Below are 22,085 nucleotides of genomic sequence, written 5' to 3' on the forward strand. Positions count from 1 at the left end.
ATCGTCAACACTTAGCGGTGCTTTGCCTATAGTAAGTGCTTAATAAACAACTTTTAGTTAATTAATTAATTAATGCCATAGAAGGAATTAACACTGAGGTGTGGGTTGGACTAGACCAGGAGTGGGGAACCTGAGATCTCAAGGCCACATTACATACTCAAGGGTGGCCCTTTGACTGAATCCAAACTTTGAAGATAAAACCGGGGACCTGTGAAGTTGAGATTCAAAGGGTCACATTTGAGGACCTAGAGGGCCACATGTGGCTTCAAGGTTGCAGGTTCCCCATTCCTGGACTAGACAATATGGTGGAAAGAGTGTTGGGTTTGGAGCAGAGAATCTGTGTTCAAATCTTCATTTTGCTTCTCACTACCAGTATGACTATGAACAAGTCACTTCACTTTTCTGTCTGTCAGTTTCCTTATGCCTAAAACAAAGAGATTGGATTAGAGATGACCTCTAAGGACCTTTCCAACTTGAAGTCTATGATCCTATGGTCTTCTGACCTCTGAGATTCCTTCCAGCTCTCAGTCAGCCCACATATCCATTCAGTCGCCTCTATGACAGCTCTCACACCCTGCCCCTTCTCTTCCCACTCACCTGGGTCCTGGATTATTTCAGTTGCTTTCTGACTGCTATCCCAGCCTCCACCGTCTCCGCCCTCTTCACTCTCAAGTGTTATTCCTAAAGCACACACAGGTCTGACCAAGTCATTTGCCTGCTCAATAAGCTCCAATGACTCCCTGTTGTCTTTAGGATCAAATGAAAATGTCTTTCTTTGACATCTTAAATCCTTACAACCCTCTTCATCTTCTACTCAGCTGTCAAATTAGTCTTCCCAAAGAGAAGATTTGACTGTCACTGTTACCTCCCCTCTTTCCCATTTGATAAACTCCCTATCGCCTCTGAGATCTAATATATAATCCTCTATTTGCTGTTCGAAGCCCTTCATAACCCAGCCCCATCCTACCCTTCCAGTTTCCTTATACTTTACTCCCCATCACATACACTTCAATTCAGTGACTGGCCCCTTGGCTGTTCCATGAACAAGACACTCACTCTCTCTGCCCTGGACCTTTCCTCTGGCTGTCCCCCATGCCTGGAAAGCTCTCCTTCTTCATTAACACCTACTGGCTTTCCTGGCTTCCTTCAGATCCCAGCTAAAATCCCATCTTCTACAGAAAGTCATTTCTAATCTTTTCATTCTAATGTCCTTACTGTATTGATGATTTCCAAATTATCCCATATATAGCTTGCTTGTACATAGTTATTTGTATGTTGTATCCCTCTCATTAGTGAGGCAGATTACAGAACAGTGGCTGGAATGCTAGGTCCAGTGTCAGGAAGACCTGAGTTCAAATCCAGGCTCAGATATTTATCAACTGTGTGACCCTGGGCAAGTCACTTTATCTATGTTTGCCTCAGTTTCCTCAATTGTAGAATGGGGATGATAACAGCACCTATCTTGAAAGGTTGTTGTGAGAATCAAATGAGATAAATATTGTAAAATATTAGTACATGTTCTGGAATATCGTAGGTGCTTTATAGATGGTTAACACCTTCCTGACCTCCCTGAGAGAAGGGACTGCCTTTTGCCTTTCTCTGTACACCCAGTGCTTAGGACAGTTGTCTGACTCATAGTAGGTACTTAATAAATTCTGGTTGACTGACTGGACTTATTACACATTTCATGCAGTTTTGAGTCCAGCCAAAATGTCCTTACTCTTTCTCACACACGTCATTCAACTGCCATATCCATGCCCTTTGTGTGTGGTATCCCCCCTAACCATAATGTATTCCCTCCTTACCTTTGCCTCTTAGAATCTCTGGTCTCCTTCAAAGTTCATTTTAAAAGCCACCTCCTATATGAGACCTGATATATCCTGATTTTTCCACAGATGCTGGTGCTTCCCTCTTGAAATTACTTTATATATTTTTGTATATATACTTATGTGGACATGTATTTACCCAACAAAATGCAAATCTTTTGAAAGCATGGAACATTTTGGTTTGTCTTTATATTCCTAGTGTTTCTCATAGAACCTGGCACATAGTAGGCATTTAAAAAAAATTCTGTGACTTACTAGCTGTGAGTACTTGGGCCAGTTGCTTCCCTTCTTTAGACCTCAGCTTTCCTCTCTACAAAAATGGGCGGGGGTAGATTAGATAACATTTTGGGGTTCTTTTAAACTCTGATGTTCTGTGATATTTAAGAATGTATCTAGGACTGCAGGTATATTGAGGGAGCAGAAAACCAGAGCAGAAAATTACCATGGCCCTAGATATTTCTTTTGTAATTCAGTTATTGTTCCTTATATATGGCAAGCACAGGATAGAGAGACAGACCCAGGTATTTCAGGTCTGATATGAAGTAACAAAACTAGAATTCAGTCCCTGATTCAGATGTTTCTCTTACACAATTTGCCTAGGAATATTCAGCCACATTTGGAAGGCTGACTGAATCTGTCACTTTTCATTTGGAGCATGGATGCCTGGACTTAAGAGAATCAGAGGGTCATCTCATCTCAGAGTTGGGAGGACCTTCAGAGACTATCTAGTCTAACTTCAGTCCACTTGGAGGGTCATAGATCGAGAGCTAGAAGAGGCCTCAGAAGGCATCTAGTCCAGTTCTTTTATTTTAACATGAGGGAACTGAGGCCCAGGGAGATTATGTGATTTGTCTGAGGTCACATAGTAAATATCAAAGCTTATATTTGAGCTCAAGTCTTCTAATTTCAAGTCCTAAATTCTTTGCAAGAGAGTTTAGAGATCTTTTATTCTAGCCCTCTCCTTTTACAAGTGGGGAAACAGAGACACAGATAATGGAAAGTATTTGCTCAAGGTGAATCATTAAAGAACTTAGAGAATCCCTCGACTGGCTAGGTTAGTGAGGCATTTGGTCAGCTGGAAACATCTATTGATCAATCAGTTTCCAGGGACCATCTCCAAGCACATGCACTATTTGTGGTCTTTTTGAGTTCCAGCCAGTCAGTCTGTGATAATATTTGAAGAGGCACCAAGGAAAGTGTCATTCATACATACTTGTGAAGTTCAGTGAGGATGGAACCCTTAAGTAAGAGGCTGTAAGGTCCCAATAAACAAAGGAGACTTTTCTTTGAATAGAATGACTTTATTTGACCAGATAAAAAAGTAAAACTGAATTTGCTAATAGTTGTTCCTCCTTACTCAACGTCACCTAAGGTCCTGACAGACCCCACTGTCTATATCTGTACTGTGTATTTACATGGGCTGCTTCCCCAAAGCTTATCTGTACCCAAGTCTCCAAGTTTTCCAGTCTTTGTTTTCTCTGCCTTTTATCCTCCAATTCTATCCTTTCAATTCCTACTCATGCTAAAATGCCACCTCCTCTGTGAAGTCTTTCTTGATTTCCACAGCCAGAAGTGATCCCTTCCTCTTCTTACTGCCCATGGTAGTTTACTTTCTCTTCTTATAAACAAGCTTCCACTTTCTGTCTTGTTTGGTAATTATTTATGGCCTGACTATCTCTTTTAGATACTGTATCTTCCATAGTACCTAGGACAGGGCTCTGAAAACTGTAGGCACTCAATAAATGCTTGTTGAATAAATGAATGAAAAAGTGAATCAGTGAAGAACTATTAGTTTGATGAGACAAGCAAACTCTAAGAAGGGATCAGTTGTTGGTCTGCTGGTCCTCATAGTATCAGAGTAGAGCTCCTGGATTACCATTTGAGGCCATAAAAAAACTGCCTATTATTGAATGTATTCACTGGCTCTACCCCCACTGAAAACCATAGCAACAATTTATTTACTTTTATTAGTCAGTCAGATGACGCAAATAGTTCAAAGAAAATTAAATAGACTATAAGCAATGCACATTCTCCATCCTCTGTCAAATTGGGTATACTACCACAGATAAAAGACCTTTGATACAAAAAGTAGAAATAAATAGAAATAGAAATGAACACACATGGGGCACACACATAGGGAACATGTGTGGCCAGAGAATGCAAGTGAAAGAACACTCTGTTTCTTTAGGGTTGCTGATGTTTTTGGTCATGTCATTACATCATTTTCTCTCGGACTTTTCCCTGTTCTGATTATTGTACCTATACCCGAACATCAAGTTAACTTTCTTCTAGTCACCTCTTACTCTCTTGGGTTTCCCTGTTCTGTGATTAGCATGTCACTCTACCAGTCTTGTCCCTGCTGGACAATGATCCCTGCTACCAGCTTAACACTTTAAGACCCACCTGCCAGGAATTTCAACTCCAGTCTACCAGGGTGTGGTGACTAGAAAGCCTCTCTCTTACAAGGACAGGCTAATAGTTCTTTATTTTTAGCCAGACCACATCTAAGCAGCAGAAGTCAGTAAAATGGACCCAAGCTAAAATTAATTTTCTTTTCTTCTTAAACATTTGCTTGGGGCTGAAATCACAATCCTTTGCCTCAGACAACTGTATGACTTAGATTAGAAATTCCCCAAATCCTCTCTGGCTTGGAATGCAATTGAAATTCAGCCAGAATAAGAAGTCAGTGAAGAGGGCAAAGTCATGGCTGGTTTTCCAGTCTTTATTATGTATGTCTGTCACTACAAAACCCATCAGCTTTGATAGTGAAGGTCTTGCTGCCTCCCTCTAAATGTAGCTAACAGACTCCATTTCAGTACTTGGCAGTAAAAATAGGTTACCTGGGAAATGACGAGTCAGCTAATATTGGGATGGAAGAAGATGATGGTCTTTAAAAAAAAAATTGTAACTCCTGGAGGGACCTGGTTTCTGTGTATCACTACATGACCTTGTGTGCTTCACACTCGCCTACCCTTTATTGCTATATCATATTTAATTTAATCAATTCTATTTAATTCATCTGTATGCCCAGGCCTGTGAGGTATTAAACAAAGCATACAGAGGAGGCCCATTTCTTGCCCTCAGGAAATTTATTAGTACTAATGGTTAATATTTATATAGAGCTTTCATATTATCTTCCCAATTATACAGAAGAGGGAACTGAGGCTTAAAATGGTTAGTGACTTGTTTGAGGACACAGAGCTAGTAAATGTCAGTACTGGGGATTCTGACCAGGATCTTCTGATGCAAAGACCAGAGAACTTCTTAATTTGCCGCTGGGCTTAGGGGACCAGCCATGCAGAAGCCATATCTGGGCCCCTGGAGCCTAATGTACTTTCTCTTTGCCAAAGCCTCATTTGGGGGAAGAGCCAAGATAGGCAGCTTGGCATAGTAGAAAGAGCATTGGACTTCAAGTCAGGAGGATCTGAATTTTAATCTTATCTCAGACATTTACTAGCTGGTGTGGCCCTGGGCACAGAGTCACTTGGTCTCTTTCAGCCTCAGTTGTCCTGTCTGTTAAATGGAGATAAAAATAGGACACACCTCACTGGGTTGTTAAGATCAGATGAGATAATATATGTAAATTGCTTTGCAAATATTAAAGTGTCGCATAAATACTAGCTCTTATTATTCCAGAGTCAGGAGGTGGGCAAGGCTTGGTTGATGTAGCTGAAATGCTCCTGTATCCTCATCATTCTGACCTTTGCCCTCCAATTGGCTCTAGAAGCCTAGGAATGTGGCGTGAGGTGTAAATATTGATGGAAGGTACACTTTCCAAGGGAGCATTCTCAGCACTTGTTCTAATACAATATTTTAGTGGCACTTTGAGTTTATAGGTGGCTCACTGGCAAAGCCAGAGCAATTGGCATTGGCACGCACTGGGAGGGAAGATTCTGCAAACTATTTCAGGCAGACAAGTGCAGTATTGATTTAGAAGATGCAATTCATATCATGATGTGTAGACTCCCTTAAAAATTCCTACAAAGTGCAAAGTGATCTCTGGAAGGTAATAAACATGTTTTCAGAATCACTCTGAGGAGGTAAATCACTGGCTGCAAATGTCTGGGAAGCCGGGTATGTTTCCGAGGGAACTGCTTTGTAATTTGGTACCAACATCCCAAGTTTCAAAGCTTTTCTCAACAAACACTAAAGCAACCAATACATTCTTAGAGCTGGTAAGGACCTTAGAGATGACCTATTCCATCTTACAGATGAGGTTAAGAGAAGGGAAATCACTTACTTGCGCAAGGTCACAGAACCCCAAAGTGGCAGATCCAGAACTGATTCCACATTTAGTGTTCTTTTCATGAGTTTCTTACTTCTGGATGGGGAAATAAAAGGGTAATGAGGAGGATGGTCTGGGGCACACAGGAAGCTCTGTAGCCTGTCAGACAGAGAGCTCTCATCTGAGTCTTATACGGGATTGGCTGATTCAGTAGAAGAAAACCAGTTCTCCTATAGGAAGAAATAACCTACTCATCCACAGACTTACTTAAGATGCTATTATTATTTTATTGATATCTTTTATTTTTATATCAGCTGTACATTTCCCTTTTATATCAATCAATGTTTCCCTTCCCAGTCTCATTTCCAAAGAACCACTCCTTATAATAAAGAAGAAAAAAAGAGGGGAAAAAACACCAGTTCTGCTAAACTATCCAATATTTCGGAGAATGTCTGGCATTAGATAAATTGCCCAACAACTATAATCCTCTGCCTCTGCAAAGAAGTGTGTGTATGGTGGGAGGAGGGGTGTTCTATTTCTTCTTTGGAACCAGGTTTGGTTCTTATAACTTTGGAGCAGTTATAGATCTACAGCTGAAGGGACCTCAGAAGTCATCTAGTCGATCCTTTGATGAGGAAACTAGAGGATAGAGAGGGTAAGTGACTTCCCCAAGATTAAGTTAGTTCACATCAAAGTTGAGACTTGAATGCAGTCCCTCTGTCTGCAGTCTCCAGAGCTCTATATACTTCTCTGTACCCAGATGCCAAGCCAGTTTTGCTGGTTTTGCTGTTATTTCTCTTTCCATTGATGTTGTTATGATTATTGCTTATGTTGTTCTCCTGGTTCTACTAATAACTTCACTCTGAATCTGCATTTAGAAGTCAAGACTTTGTTCCTAATACCCTTACTTCAACATTTCCTATGATTCCTATTTCATCAGGATGAGTGCTCCCTCCTCACAGGCATATTCCAGCTCTTCCAGATATAGTAGACAATTTTTATGAGTTTCTGTGGATGAAAAAAACAGTCTATCACCTAGTGGCCAAATTTCTGGTGATGAACTTTTCTAAATTGAGCAAGGCTGATTTTTAGAAGAGGGTCATCCAGTCCATCAGTGGGTCTATATTTGAAGTTTTTCCAGCTTGCTAGGGCATACCAGAGCCTGAGTTCTGCTGTATAGTCTCTATTAATATCACAGTCACCCCATCACTTGAAGTTCTTAAGACACTTAGATTTTCCATGGCTCCATTTGATCAGTCTGGGTGTTCTCTCCATGGGTTACGCATGCCTTCTCATCCTAGGGGCTTCCTATCCATGCTCTTTCATCCATCTTCCAAGTGGGATCTGATCTGTAATTCTTGGTTCTTGCCCACCTTTTTTTCCTGTTAATACATTTCCTCACACTTCCCAGGCAGCTAAGTGACACAGTGGCTTGAGTGCTAGACATAGAGTGAGATATTTATTAGTTGTGACTTGGTTTTAAAATTTATTTGGTATTTTATTTTTCCCCAATTACATGTAAAATATTTGTTAATATTTGTTTCTTAACACTTTGAGTTCCAGGTTCTCTCCTGCCCTTCCTTCCCTTCTTCCTCACTGAGAAGGCAAACAATTTGATGTAGGTTAGACATATTCAGTCATGCAAAACATATTTCCATATTAGTCATGCTGTGAAAGAAAACACAGACCAACCTCGCCTCCCCACACCCTAAAGAAAGTTTTAAAAAAAGTATGCTTTGATCTGTGTGAAGATTCCATCAGTTCTGTCTCTGGAGATGGAGAGTATTTTTCATCATAAGTTCTTAAGAATTGTCTTGGATCATTATATTGCAGAGAGTAGCTAAGTCATTTGCAGCTGATCATCATACAATATTGCTGTTACTATGTATACTGTTCTCCTGGTTCTGCTCACTTCACTTTGCATCAGTTTGTGTAAGCCTTTTCCAGGTTTTTCTGAGAGCATCCCACTCAGAATTTTAAAAAGACTAAAAAAATGCATACTGTATTTATTTTTTGTTCAATTACATGCAAAAATACTTTTCAACATTCAGTCTTTTTTTTTTTTTTTGCTTTTTGGAAGGCAATTGGGGTTAAGTGACTTGCCCAAGGTCACACAGCTAGTTTTTGTGTTAAGTGTCTGAGGCCGGATTTGAACTCAGGTCCCCCTGACTCCAGGGCCAGTGCTCCACTCACTGTGCCACCTAGCCACCCCCAATCAACATTCAGTTTTAATAAGATTTTGAGCTCCAAATTTTTCTCCCTCCTTTCCCTCCCCCCTCCCCAAGATGGCAAGCAATCTGATCTAGGTTACATATGTGCAATCATGTTAAATATATTTCCACATTAGTCATGTTATGAAAGAAGAAACAGAACAAAAGGAAAAAGCCATAAAAAGTAACAGTGAAAATAGTATCCTTCAATCTGCATTCAGATTCCTTAGGTCTTTCTCTGGATGTGGATAGCATTTTTCATTATGAATCTTTTGAAATTGTCTTGGATCATTGTATTGCTGAAAAGCTGCTTCTAATTTTTTTATGTCACAGTAGTATTCCATCACAATCATATAATACAACTTGGTCACAGTTCCCCAATTGATGGGCATCTCCTTTATTTCCAAATATTTGCCACCACTAAAAGAGCTGCTATACATATTTTTGTACATAGAGGTCCTTTTCTTTTTTTTTTTTAATCTCTTTGGGATAGATACCTAGTAGTAGTGGTATTTCTAGGTCAAAGGATATACATGGTTTTATAGCCCTTTGGACATAGTTCCAAATTGCTCTACAGAATGGTTGAATCAGTTCACAACTCTACCAACAGTGAATTAGTGTCTTGGTTTCCCCTCATTACTTCCAACATCTGTTATTTTTTTTTTCTGTTATATTAGCCAATGTGGTAAGTGGGGAGTGGTACCTCAGAGTTGTTTTAAATTTGCATTTCTTTAATCGATAGTGATTTAAAGCATTTTTCCTATGTCTTTAGATAGGTTTGATTACTTTGTCTGAAAACTGCCTGTTTATATCCTTTAACCACTTATCAATTGGAAAATGGCTATTATTTTTATAAATTTGATTCAGTTCCCTATCTTTAAAAAATATGGCCTTTATCAGAGATACTTGCTATAATTTTTTCACAATTATGATTACTGTGTATTTCCCTCCAACCTATTTTCCCTCCTGTTTCCCTCCCTCCCTCTGTCTCTCTGTCTCTGTCTCTCTCTGTCTCTCTCTCTCTCTCTCTCTCTCTCTTTCTCCACCCTGTCCATCCTCAAAAGTGTTTGCTTCTGACTATCATCTTCCCCAATCTGCCCTCCCTTCTATCAGCTTGCTGTTTTCTCTTATCTGCTTCCACTCCTACTTTCCTACGAGATAAGATAGATTTCTATACCCAAATGACTGTGGTGTATGTCATTTCCTTTTTGAATCAGTTCTGATGAGGGTAAAATTCATCTTCCCCTCAAATGTAAAAGTTCTTTTATGCCGCTTTTATGTGAGATAATTTACCCCCATTTTATCTCTCCCCCTTCTCATAGTGCGTTCCTCTTTCTTACCACTTAATTTAATTTTTTAGATTATTATCCCAACATATTCAATTCACACCCATGCCCTCTGTCTATGCATACTTCTTTTAACCCCCTGAAGAGTGAGAAAGTTCTTGGGAGCTACAAGTATCATCTCCCCATGTAGGAATGTAAACAGTTTAACTTTGTTGACTGCTTTATGACTTTTCTTTCCTGTTTACCTTTTTTTTGCTTCTCTTGAGTATTGTATTTGAAAGTCAAATTTTCTATTCAATTCTGGTCTTTTCATCAGGAATGCTTGAAAGTTCTCTGTTTCACTGAGTGTCTATTTTTTATCCTGAAAGATTATACTCAGTTTTTCTGGGTAGATGATTCTTGGGTATTATCCTAACTTTTTTGCCCTCCAGAATATCACATTCTAAGACCTCTGATACTTTAATGTAGAAACTGCTAAATCTTGTGTTACCCTGACTATAACTCTATGATATTTGACTTGTTTCTTTCTGGCTGCTTGCAATATTTTCTCCTCTAACCCAGGAGAAGAACCCAACTTCAATATAAAGCTAAAAGTCAAGAAATAGGCTAGAAAAATGAACAAACAACAACAAAAGATCTTGTTCATAGAAAGTTACTATGGAGACAGGGAAGATCAAAACCTAAACTTGGAAGACAACAAGAGGGGGAACTGTCTCAAACTTGAAGGTTTTTGTACAACTGTTTCCAGGGCTAGTTCTGGGGAGTCTGTAAGCTTTCAGTTCTTTTAAGATGGTATGATCTAAGGAGAGGTGTGTTTACTACTCTCCTGGTCTGTGAGCGACCACAAATACTCTTTTTCACCTTAGAACTGTGACCAAGATTCTTGCTCTGGTGTGCTAGTGCTTCTCTTCATCCTGGCACTGCTACCCAGATCTGAGTATGGGTAATGCAAGAGAGTGCTGTACCCAGTGCCAGCAAAGGGACCCCTGGCATCTTATGATCAGTTGTCTGACCCCCTTACCATCTGTGGTCTGAGAGAGCTGGAAGCAGTCGATGCCGGCAGCTGATTCAGTCACCCCCAAGTTCTTCTTGGTTTTCTCTGGTGTGATCTGTATTGGAGCAGTCTACACTGAACTGTGCTCCACTCTCACCCTGGTGCTATAGACCTTTCCTTCTGACCTGCTAAGTTGTCTTGGGCTGAACGTTTATTTCACCCCATCTTTTTTGTTGGTTCTGCCACTCCAGAATTTGTTTTGAGGCATTATTTAAAGTTGTTTGGAGGGAAATTTGGGAGAACTCAGGTGAGTTCCTGCCTTTTCTCTGCTATCTTGGCTCTGCCCCCATAGTTGTGACTTTGGACAAGTCATTTAACCAATCAGCCTCAGTTTCCTCACTGTAAAATAGGAATAACAATAGTACTTACTTCACAGGGCTGTTGTAAGGATCAAATGAGATATCCTATGAAAAGCACTTGGCAAATTTTAAAGTGTTATAGAAATGTTCGATAGGAATAGGGATTGGAGCTGTAGTTTCATTGGTATGGGGAACTTTCATATGAAAAAATTCCCTCCACCAGTGCAGGTTGGCTTCTTCTCTGGAACTTAGAGTGTAAGAATTGTTATCATCCCTGAGGTTTAGTGACTTGCTTGGTGTACCATACCTAGCAATAGCCAGTTGCTATTATTTTTTCTTTTTTTGATAACTTTTATGCTACTTTTTTCATTCAAGTTAGCAACATTCTACGGCTTTTTTACACTCATTATGTGTCTTTCTGTTACCCATTAGGGCACTTGCAATTCTGATTCTTCTGAGAACTTTGCATTCCATAATTTATAGTAATATATACTCTCCAGGAGAATTCTGGTGTTAAAAATTGATAAAAATAATAACTGAGTTTGAATGGGCCTTTTTAATTTTTAGCATGGAATAGCTTGAGATCTTTAAAGTAGGGCACAAGTTATTGAATGTGGTCTAGCCTGATCTCTTTCTGTTTAATTCTGGACCCAGTCCATCATCCCTTTCCAGAGCCTTCAGTATCTGTGGAGTAATGGACTAATTGAATGGACTGTCCATCCAACTACATACCATGATCTAGACAGTATAATGTCTTTGTCCACTTAGCTATTTATGGGTGGATGAGGAGGTCAATCTTCATAAAGTAGCTGTAGCTCTCCTTTAGGAAATCTTGTAGAATTCAGGCCTTGATTCTGCAAACAAAAGCATCTGGACAACTTCACCATTATTTGGGAATTCCTCTGCTAGTTGGGTTTTGCACAAGATGTACCCCTTGACCAGAATGAACACGTCTCCATCTTTTATGTTTCCCTTTGTTTTACTAATGAGAGGATTATTAAACAAAATTATTTCTGTGGTTAAATCTATTGGGAATATTATGTGCTCTTAACATATGCATGGAGAGATCCTTCGTTGGAGGAGAACCATTATGACTGAGTTTTGTTCCATTGAGTTGAATGCTTAAAAAAAATAAACAAATAGAGCATTATCTTTTATCCTCTACACCTCTCTGTTAGTTGTAAGACTTTGAACATATGATCTTCTGTAGATAATTGTCAAAATAACAGCATTCTTTTAAGCACTTAGTATAGGCCAGGCACTGTCCTAATCTGGAATGCAAATACAAGCAGAAAGAAAGACAGATGCTGTCCTCAAGAAGTTTACATTCTAATGTGGAAAGACAACATATAAAAGTGGAGAAAGTATGTGAAGGTGCCTTTTGAGGGGGCCATGGTGGAGAAAGTCCTATAGAGCTTAGTCAGCAGTGCAGCCTGAAGAGGAATGAAGACTTGGCTTGAGCCTCCTCTCCTTAAAATGGGAGATCTTGTTTGCAAAAACCATCTGCAAAAGCCTCCCTGTTCCCCTCCTGGAAGGCTTAGAAACATGACATTTAGATAGAGCTTCTAATAAAAATCTCTCTCCATTGTTTCCCAAACTGTAATTGGTTTGTGGGGAGGGTGCCAAGATCCAGTGTGTACTTAATCTCACTTCTGGACATATATGCTGGGAATGCCTGCCTCTGAGGGATACTTTAATTTTTCATTCTTCCCATGATTCCAACTCAAGATTTAACCCAGAGAATCTGCATCTGGATATAGCCTTAGAATTTCTGAGGATCTTTGCCTAAACACACCTTCAAATTCCCAAGGATCCATGAATGCACATGCCCCTACTTATACTGTGTTCTCTTTCACCTTCTGACAACACTGCTTTCTATGTCAATTCAACCCCACAAGCTTCAGTACTAACTCTCCATCCATGTTCTGATCTCCTCACACCCTATGGTACAATGGGAACATTTTGTTTTAACAAAGCACATAAATAAACAATAACTTTAAAAACTCTAAAATGCAATCCTTGAAAACTTCAAAAGAACACAATATGTGAATAATTGGAATAATTGTACTCTTAACTACATACTTCTATCATTTATCATTTGAAGAAACAAACAGGAAGACAGTTCATTTTAAAATGAATAATGTAGAACCAACGTCTCCCATTAGATTCAGCGAGTTTTGTTGCTGCTTAATGTTGTCTTTGGTGTAGTCAATAAGTGTACTGTTCTTTTGTATCTGTTTTCTTTGCTCAGCATCACTTCATGCCTTCCCATATTTCTTTGAATTCTTCATGTTCATTATTCTTTGTGATGCAACAATATTCTGTTGCATTCATAAACCATGATCTTACTCAAACATTCTCCAACTGTTAGACACATAACTTGCTTTCAGCTATTTTGCTACTACAACTATTTTTGCATAGCTAAGTCTTTTATTCCTGTCAATAACCTCTTTAATGTATAACCCTTATAGTGGGATTGCTGGATCAAAGGGTATGAGAATTTTTGCAAGTTTGACTGTATAATTTTATATGGCTTTAAATCAATTGTTCTTAACCTGGGGCCCATGGATAAATTTCAGAGGGTCTGTGAATTTGGTTGGGAAAAATTACATCTTTGCATCAATAATATAATTGGTTTCCATTGTAATTCTATATATTTGATTTTATGCATTTAAATAAGTTATTATGAGAAAGGATCCATAGACTAAGACAGTCTGCTAAAGAGATTTAAGACATAAAAATGTGAACAACTCCTTCAATGGTCAAACCAATTCATAGCTGTAATAGTAGTAAATTAGCACAAGTATTCTCCTCTTGATGAACTATATCAAAAACATCCAGGTACCTGTTTCCTACACAAGCCTACTGCACTGATTAGGAATATCAAGGAAGCATACTAATTTGTTCTTTAAAGTGCAGTAGGTAATCAATAACTATGGACAGTTGTGAGCTCTCCTTGGTTGAGGGGCTTAGCTGTTTCCCTTCCAAAAATGATCACCTCTAAATAGCCACCTAAATGGTGCTCTGATGCCTTATCCTAGTATTGAGGTGACCCTGACTTCTTGAAGCCTATGACATTTGAAAGACCTACCTACTAACCAGGAAAGGTTCCAAGTATAGACCTGGGGATGTATCGCATGCCTGCCATCTGAGAACTCCCCAGCTAAGTCAGTAGATGTTCATTATCATGTCAAGATGAATTTTATGATCACAGTAACTTATAGAGACCATATACTAAGTTGGGCTTCTGTTTCAGGGGCGTATTTATGCTGATAAAATCACAGATCCTTAAACTATTAGTGTTCCCTTACACATACATAGATCATTCTAATAAAGACTTTATAAAGATGAGAAAGGAGACATAAAGATTGTTGATGATATCTTTCCCTTTTTGGAGGTGGGTTGGTAACAATATCATCTATGATCTTAATTTAAAGGAATCCTCATCCCATTAAGGTATGTTGAAAACAAATCCCTAAGTAACTTTAAAACTGTGTCACCTTCAGCATGGATTTCCTCTGCAATTATTTGACCAGGTTCAGTCACCCTTCCCTGTTTCGTATTCTTGATTTTCTCTTTTACTGCAGTGAGTGGCAAGGTAGATAGAGTGCTGGACCTAGAGTCAGGAAGACCCAAGTTCAAATCCATCCTCAGACACTTACTAGCTGTGTGACCCTGGGGAAATCATCTAATCCTTTTTGCCTCAGTTTCTTCATCTGTAAAATGAGCTGGAGAAGGAAATGGCAAGCTACTCTAGTATCTTTGCAAAGAAAAACCCCAAATGGAGTTATGAAGAGTCAGACACACCTGATGACAACAATAACAATCCTTTGTACTGCCATCTAGGTAGCTCAGAGGATAGTGCTGGACTAGGAGTCCAGAAGACCTAAGTTCAATCCCCTTCAGACACTAAATATGGGACCCTGGGCTAATCATCTAACCTCCACCTGCCTCAGTTTTCTTCATCTGTAAACAGGAATAATAATGGCACCAATCCCCCAGGGTTATGGTGAGAAAAAAAGAGATAATATATGTAAAGGGCTTTGTAAACTTTAAAGTATTATATAAATGCTAGCTATTATTATTACTGCCTCATGTATTATGTTTTATGTAGTTGTTTTTATGATAAGAAGTGGAGTGAGGCAGATGACTTTGCTTGACTCTTTCTCACTTAAATCCAATTCATGTTTGACTCAAGACGTCACCCCGTGAAGTCATTGGTTCTCTTCAAAAATGAAGGGCAAAGAACAACAGGAGAAGGGAAGTGGAAGAAAAAAAGAATAAGCATTTTTAAGGTTCCTACTATGTACTAGGCCCTGTGCTAAGCGCTTTTTACAAACATTATCTCATCTGATCCTTATAACAACCCTGCATGGTAAGTTTTTATTTAATCATTCCTGACTTATTATCCCCATTTTATAGTGGAGAAAATTGAGGCAAACAGAGGGTCACACAGCTAGTAAAAAATTGAGACCAAATTTGAACTCCGGTCTTCCTGACCAGTGCTCTGTGCACTACAGTGAGACTCAAAAGAGTATTTCTATGTACACAGAGTGGCCAATTTTCTTATACTTATATTTATTGTCTTCTTTCTAACTCCATTTATAAATTTTCTCTGTATGATCAAGCTTAGTTGAGTCTCACCTCAAGCTTTTTACAGGTTTTCTTTCTCATTAATTTTATTCAGCTGTTTTGTGAAGAAATACTGTTTGTAATTGTTCATCGTTATTTTTGTCTCTGATATTTTGCAGATGAGTTTGTATTCTTAGCTGCTGTTGGCTTGGGTGCCCTGTCTCTTCTTAGTAAGGAGATAAAAACTGGGTTCCATGCTCTTTAGATCTCCTCATTTTAATGTGTTTTTTGGTATTTAAAACTTCTTTATTTAATTATATTTTATTTATTTATGTTTTTAACTGATGGTGGTGATTGCTAAATGTCTTTGAGAAATGGCGATAATCATGGTCAATGTCTCCATTTTTATCTGGTTCCCATTTTTAAGTGTTAACAGATAGTTGGAATAGGTCTATTTCTTTTATAATTACATGCATTCTTAAGAATTGTTATTAAAAAAGAATCTTTATATTGTCAAATTTTAAATTTTCCTTCTTTATTCCATATTGTCAATATAGCAGAGGAGAATCCTGGAGTGACTACAGAAGAAAATACAGTAGAATATTTCCATTCAGAAGTCACCTTTCTTTCTTTCTTTTTGGTTTTTTTTTTTGGAGGGGGGAGGGTAGTGCACTCAGGGTTAGGTGACTTGCCCAAGGTCACACGGCTAGTGTGTGTGTGTGTGTGTGTGTGTGTGTGTGTGTGTGTGTGTGTGTGAAGTGTCTGAGGCTGGATCCAAACCCAGGTCCTCCTGACTTCAGGGCCGGTGTTCTACTCACTGCGCCACCTAGCCTCCCCAGAAGTCACCTTTCTATAAATAGTATGAGAAGTGACAATAAATAAATGGCATTTTGAAAATAGAGTTTTAAGGTTTGCCAAGTCCATTATCTCAACTAACTTTCACTCTAACCTTTAAAGGTAGGTAATACAGGCATTATTATCCTAATTTTGCAGATGAAAAGAACTGAGCCTAAAAGATTAAGGGACTCATCCAGTGAGTAAATGGGAAAGGCAGAATTTGAACCTACAGCCTCCTGGTTCCAAGTTCATCACCCTATCCACTGTATTATGCTGCGAACAAGCTGTAAAAGATCCTGGGATCTGCATACTGAAAACACAAAGGAGTGTGTTTCCCGCTAGCATATGATAAGGCTTCCAGAAAATAACTTCCATCTCTTTGGAGGGGTGGTTGGCCTTTGGGAGCTGGACTCTTTAGAGACAATATGGATACTAGATATTGTTAGTGTGTCAAAAACTATGACCTTTTCCCTTTTTCTTCTATACTCCTCAGTTATTGCTTGGTGGCTAGATGCCCAGGCACCTATCAGGGAAATGCTAGTTTCTTTTTAATTGGATATTCTTCACTTTTTACCATTCTTTTGACTTCAGCTTTATTTTACCTGGCTTGGTTGTTTCTATTTTTGTTTTGTTTTTCTTGCCAAATGACCAACTTTTTAAAAAGTATTTTCTTCATTGTTCCTCTCTCCTGGTCCAGGCCAGAATTTTATCATCCCTTCTTCAAAGCAGATACAGCAATGACTGCTTCATCTGGAAACCTGGCTAACTTTGTATCATGAATATGAACTATTAATCCCTTTGCTCATGCAAGGACACTCTAAGAAGGGTCAATGCAAGTCATAGCTAAGAATTATTTAATATATGTCCATGTAATCAGAACAGAAACTAAGGCTTCTGTCACTGGGACAAATTCAATTAAAGAGAGTAGAGGATGGAGGGGAGTGAAATGATGACCCTCAGACCACTGCTGGGCAGAGGGGATGGGATAAACCACTGTTGCTGATGACACCAGGCATTCAGTGATGTATTTTTGGAGAATGTAAGTTGCACTGGTACAGGGTTGGGGAGAAGGCAGGTCCTGGGAGAGAGCATCATGGATGCATAGATGGTCAGGAGGTGATGATCCTGAGCTGGGCGTGGTGACAGGGGATGCTCCTCCAAGCAGCACGGGTCTGGTGGAAGACTGTGAAATGTGGAGAAACACCATGGAGGAAGGATGTCCATTGGATAACAAAGTTCTGGTTTTCTTCAAGTGCCAACTAAAATCCCACTTTCTACAGGAAACCTCTTTTGTTCAGTTGTTTCAGTCATGTCTAACTCATCATGATTCCATTTGGGTTTTCTTGCACAGATACTGGAGTAGTTTGCTATTTTCTTCTCCAGTTCATTTTGCAGATGAGGAAACTGAGGTAAACAGGGTTTGAGGCAAACAGACTTGCCCCAGGGTCACACAGCTAATAAGTATCTGAAGCCAGATTGGAACTCAGGAAAACGAGTCTTCCTGACTCCAGGCCATTGCACCACCTGGCTGCCCAACAACAAAAATAAAAATTTATGCTGTACACAGCTTGCTTTGCATATATTTATTTGTGTGTTTTTGCTCCCATTAGATTGTAAGCCCTTTGAGGGCAGAGACTGGCTTTTGCCTCTTTTTGTGTTCTTAGAGCTTTTGTAGTCTTAGCACAATGTCTGGTTCATAGTAGGTGCTTAATAAATGTTCATTTATTAATTGACTCTTACTCCATTGCAGTTATAGCTCTTAGTGGTATAAATAGCCATGTTCAAGGGGGATAGAGAAATATAAGATGCTCCATGCCTTGAAAAAGTTTACAATCTACATGGAAGCTAAGTCTAACAAACAGGAAACAGTAGAAGAATCAATCAATCAAGAGAGATGATTTAGGCCTCAGTTGTACTGTCAAGACTCTAAGTGCTGTGGGAGTCCAGAAGCCAGGGTAATCCAATATAGGCAGCATGGCATAATGTAAAGAACACTGTTCCTGACATCAAACACTCTGGGTTTAGACCCCTCCTCTGCTGCTTATGGACTATGTAACCTTAGGAAAGTCACCAAAAATCCTCCTCAGCTTCAGTTCCCTCTTCAGTAAAAGAGAGACTTGGATTAGATTGCCTCCCAGGTTCCTCTTGTCTCTAAATCTATGATCCTGTGAACCAGGGCTGGGGTAATCACGGAAGGCTTCATAGAGAGGTTTATAGTGTGGAGGAAGGAGGAGTGGTTTCAGAGTCAGAAGACTGGAATGACATTCCAGTTTTAACATGAACTAGCTGTTCACTTACTTATTTTAACACTTACTACCTGGGAAGTCACTTAATTTCTCTGAAACTCAGTTTCATCATCTATGTTGTTATTGTTGCTCAGTCATTTCAGTCGGGTCCAACTCTTCGTGACCCCATTTGGGGTTTAAAGATACTAGAGTGGTTTGGCATTTCCTTTTACAGCTCATTTTATGGAAGAGGAAACTGAGACAAACACAGCTAAGTGACTTGACCAGGGTCACATAGCTAGTAAATGTCTGAGGCCAGAACTGAATTCAGGAAGATGAGTCTTCCTGACTTCAGGTCCAGTGCTTTATCCATGACACTGCCTGACTGATTCATCATCTATAAAATAGGGCTAATGATACTTGTACTCCCTATCTCAGAAGGTTGGTGTGAAGAAAGCACTTTGTAAATTTTAAGGAATCAAAGAAATGTGACTTCATGGGGCGGCCAGGTAGCACAGCGAGTAAGAGCATGGGCTCCAGTGTTGGAATGACCTGGGGATCAAATCCCGGGCTCAGACACTTAGCACCCACCCAGAAACACCTGGCCATGTAACCTTGAGCAAGTTACTTAACCCCAGTTGCTTAGGGGCGGCCAGGTGGCTCAGCGAGTAAGAGCACCGCCTCCAGTGTTGGGATGACCTGGGGATCAAATCTGGGCTCAGATACTATAACTGGCCATGTAACCTTGAGCAAGTTACTTAACCCCGATTGCTTAAAAAAAAAAAGAAATGTGACTTCATTATGGAGGAGTTGGGATTGGAAGGATGAATCAGAGTGGTTAGGTAGTGGGAAGAGAAGAGAAGGGGAGGGGGAGATTGGGAAGGATGGCCCAGGTAGGGTGAATGAGAGCAGAAGTAAAAGGGAACAATTTTATTTAGAAATGAGCAGTTAGCAAGCATTTTTTTTAAAAAAACTAGTTTTTATGGAAGTCTTTTGTATTTTACATCATCATGATTTCCCCTATTGTCTTTCCCCATCTCCCTCCCAGAGAGCCATCACATATAGCAAGAGTATTTTTCAAAGAGAAAAAGAAAAAGAAGAAAAAATCAGTAAAACTGATCAGTACATCAAAAAGTCTAAAAATGTGTGCAATGCCCATGGTCCTCCTGCCTCTGCAAAGGGGTAGGTTGGTAATGTCTTGTCATCTCTCTTCTCTTAAGCCTTGTTTACTCTTTGAAATCTTACAATGTTCAGTTTTGATTTTTTCTGTGTGTATTTGGGTTGTTCTTTTTTATTTGCATTGTTGTAAGCATTGTGAATGGGTCAGGTAGGTGGTAAAGTGGAAAGGGTGCTAGGCCTGGAGTCAGGAAGACTAATCTTCCTGAATTCAAATCTAACCTCAAACCCTTACTAGTTATGTGACCCTGGGCGAGTCACTTAACTCTGTTCGATTCATCTAAAAAATGAACTAGAGGAGGAAATGGCAAACTTCTCCAGTATTTTTGCCAAGAAAACCTCAGTTGAAGTCACAAAGAGTTGGAGAGGACTGAAAACAGTAACAAAAGTCATTGTGAATATTGTTTTCTTGGCTCTGATTACTTTAATCTACATCAGTTCATGTAGATCTTCCCAGACTTCTCTGTATTCATCACATTCATCATTTCTTACAGCACAGTAATATTCCATTGTACTCATGTGCTGTCATTTGTTCAGTCCTTCCTCAATTGATGGGTTTCTTCTAGTTCTTTGCCACCACAAAAAGCACAGTCAAGAAGCATTTTATAAAGCACTAACTATGGCATTGTGCTAAGTGCTGAGGGTTAAAAAAAAGGTTAAAACTTTCCCTGCCTCATATTCAATTGGTAACATGTAAATGACTGTGCCATATAAGATGTATACATAGTAAATAAATGGTATCTCAAAAGGAAACCACCAGAAACTGAAGGGACTAGGAAAGAACCCTTAAAGAAGGTAGAATTTGAGCTAAGTCTTAAAGGAAGGCAGAGAAACCATGGGACTGGGATGATGAGGGAGAGTACTCCAGGAATGGGGGATAGCCAGTACAAAGGCCCACAGATGGGGGAAGCAGAACAAGAAGGCCAGTGCATCTGGATATTAGGGCACATTTTGTTGTTGTTCAGTCATTTCAGCCGTGTCTGGCTCTTCATGACCCCATTTGGGGTTTTCTTGGCAAAGATCCTAGAGTGGTTTGCCATTTCCTTATCCAGTTCATTTTACAGATGAGGAAACTGAGGCAGACAGTCAAGTGAATTGTCCAGGGTCACACAGCTAGTAAGTGTCTGAGGCCAAATTTGAACCTCAGGAAGATGAGTCTTCCTGACTTCAGATCCTGCACTCTAGTGTAAATGGAATACGTGTACATTAGACTACATGGACAGGAGTAAATGGTATGAAGATTGCAAAGGTAGGAGTTATGAAGAGCTTTAAATGCCAAATAGGACCTTATATTTATTTGATCCTGGAGAAGAGCCTATGGAATCTATGAAGTTGGAGGTGATGTGACACAATAAGATCTCTAGTTTGGGAAAATCCCTTTGGTAGTGATCTACAATGACAGCTTAGCTGGAGCAGGAAGAGACGAGAGGCAGGGAGAGTGGGATGGTGCTGCGTGAGCACAGAAGAGAAAGGACCGTTGGACAATTAGACTTGGCAGTGAACTATGTATGTGGCATGAGGGAGAACTGGGAGTCCAGGATGGCCCTGAGGTCGCCAGCTTGGGTGCTTGGGAGTGTGGTGGTGCCTGGGGCAGTAATGGGAAAGTTCAGAACAGGAAAAAACTTTTGGGGAAGGATAATGCATTCTGTTTCAGACATGTCGAGTTTGAGATAGGTACAAGGCATTCAAATAGATACCAAAAGGCAGGTGGTGATTTAGGACTAGGCTCTATAGAGAGATTGCTGTTGTTCAGTCGTGTCTGACTCTCTGTGACCCCATTTGGGGTTTTCTTGGCAAAGATACTGGAGTGGTTTGCTATTTCCTTCAACAGCTGATTTTACAGATGAGGAAACTGAGGCAAACAGGGCTAAGTGACTTGCTCAGGGTCACATAGCAACTAAGTGTCTGAGACTAGATGAGTCTTCCTGACTCCAGGTCCAGGGATCTATCCACTGCTTCACCTAGCTGCTCCAGCGAGAGGTGAATAAATAGATTTGGGATTTGTCTATGTGGAATGATAATGGAATCTATGGAAACTAATGAGAATATAGGGAGAAAAGAGAGGAAGGCCTAGGACAGAACATGAGGCCACACTCATAGCTAGTGGGTGTGACATGGATTATGATTCTGATCCAACTAAGGAGACTAAGAGTTTAATCCAAGTAGCACCAATAGGGTCCGGTATCACAAAAACCTAGTGAAGGGTTTAGAAGCAGAGGGTGATCAATAAGTACTGCAGAGAGGTCAAGAAGGAGAAAGATTGGGCAATTAAAAGATTATTGGAATCTTGGGGTAGGGAGAGATAGAGACAGAGACAGAGGGAGAGACAGAGAGGGAGAGAGAGAGAGAGAGAGAGAGAGAGAGAGAGAGAGAGA

At 39.7% G+C, this 22,085-nt stretch overlaps 1 long non-coding RNA gene across 1 annotated transcript in view; it reads right to left on the reverse strand.

Annotated features, from left to right (window-relative positions):
- Nucleotides 1–6,335: 6,335 nt before the first annotated feature.
- Nucleotides 6,336–22,085, reverse strand: part of LOC138149636 (uncharacterized) — an 83,565-nt gene continuing 67,815 nt past the window's right edge. The window contains exon 4 of the long non-coding RNA XR_011165375.1: nucleotides 6,336–7,490. This is a non-coding gene — a long non-coding RNA (uncharacterized lncRNA). The remainder of the gene's footprint in view (nucleotides 7,491–22,085) is intronic.

This window comes from Petaurus breviceps, unplaced genomic scaffold, assembly GCF_028583685.1.
Source record: "Petaurus breviceps papuanus isolate PSGF00001 unplaced genomic scaffold, PetGlider_PUasm1.0 90847, whole genome shotgun sequence".
Lineage (NCBI taxonomy): Eukaryota > Metazoa > Chordata > Mammalia > Diprotodontia > Petauridae > Petaurus > Petaurus breviceps.